General features: G+C 44.2%; 1 pseudogene; it reads left to right on the top strand.

The window, feature by feature from the left end:
* Positions 1-911: 911 nt before the first annotated feature.
* LOC128580876 (60S ribosomal protein L29-like) lies at positions 912-1,405 on the top strand (annotated as a pseudogene).
* The last annotated feature ends 262 nt before the right edge of the window (positions 1,406-1,667 follow it).

The raw sequence follows: 1,667 nt of genomic DNA on the forward strand, positions 1-1,667 counted from the left end.
GCAATTACAGGGCAGAGCAAATGGGTAGGAAACCACAGGATCATGCAAAACCTGAGATCCAGCACCTAAAATGTGAAAGAAAAAAAAAAAAAGGATAAGGCAAAACACGGCAGACCAGAGTTTGGGCTTAGTAGCTAAAAATATTTGAAACAGCATTTTGGAATGGGAAACATATGGATTAAGAGGCCCTGCCATTCAATTTAGTAGCTGGAGAAATGTGTCTTGTCCCATGGGACATTTGCAAGAGAGAACAGTCAGAAAGAGATTGGAATGCTAAATAAAGATGAGGAACTGAATGGGCGTAGAACTATCAATTTGCCTCAATGCTTGACAGTTGTGAATAAAATCAGAAACACTGGATAAATCACAAGATACATTAGACTAATATAAATTTTATACTCCTAGCTCGACACCAATCTATAATATACCCATTATAAATTACTAATGATTACCAGCAATTTAGCACCCATATGCTGGGCACATTACAGGCGTTATTTGTAATTCTCCCCCCAACGCTGCAAGTAATATCTTTGTCCCTATTATACAGATTTGGAAACTGAGCGCAGAGAATGTGAGTAACTTCCCCATAGTCACACAAATAGCTCATGAGAGGCTGAGTGAGGAAATAAACCCAGATCTCTCTGTCTCCAGGCACATTCTGCTACCTTCTGGCCACTTCCAAAGTCTGAGTTTTAAACATGATCTAATTCTCTTACTTTCAGAAGAAAAAACAGAGGCATAGAGAGGGCAGAGACACCTGCAGAAGTGGTGGTGGCCTTAGAACCTACCTGGAATCCTATGGGGTTTGAGAAGAGAAATCTTTAAGATGACTGAACCCAGATCTTCTATTTTAATGCCAATTTGATCTTTCAGAAATCTTGATGCTGGGAGTCATGGGTCATGGTGCAGACATGGCCAAGTCCAAGAACGATGCCACACTCAACCAGTCCCAAAAGGGGCACAGAAATGGCATCAAGAACCCCTGATCACAAAGATATGAATCTCTAAATGGGTAGATCCCAAGTTCCTGAGGAACATGCGCTTTGCCAAGAAGCACAACAAGATGGGCCTGAAGAAGATGCAGGCCAACAATGCCAAGGCTGTGAGTGCACATGCCGAAGCTATCAAGGCCCTTGCAAAGCCCAAGGAGGATAAGAACAAGATTCCAAAGGGTGCCAGTCGTAAACTCAGTCGACTTGCCGACGTCGCCCACCCCAAGCTTGGGAAGCGTCCTCGTGCACACATTGCCAAGGGTCTCAGGCTCTGCCGGCCAAAGGCCAAGGTCAGGGATCAAACGCAGGCCCAATCTGCTGCTTCACCTGCAGCTCCAGCTTCAGTTCCAGCTCAGACTCCCAGTCCTAGGCCCCCACGAAGGCTCCAGAGTAGAGGCATCTGTCTGCCATGAGGACAAAAGGACTGGCGTGACCTCTAGGCAGCTGTCTATATGGGGCTGGGGTCCTCCTGTGCTATTTGTACAAATAAACCAGAGGCAGAAAAAAAAAGAAATCTTGATGCTGGGACATCAAGGTAGCTCATTTTTTCACGCACAGCCACACACATCGCTACCATTCGCGTATCATTTATTCATTCAACAAACATTTGTCAAGTCCTTATTTGGTGCCAAAAACTTTGTACTATGAAAAAAAATTTTTTTTTTTTTGCTAGTC

Source organism: Nycticebus coucang, chromosome 3, assembly GCF_027406575.1.
Source record: "Nycticebus coucang isolate mNycCou1 chromosome 3, mNycCou1.pri, whole genome shotgun sequence".
Taxonomy (NCBI): domain Eukaryota; kingdom Metazoa; phylum Chordata; class Mammalia; order Primates; family Lorisidae; genus Nycticebus; species Nycticebus coucang.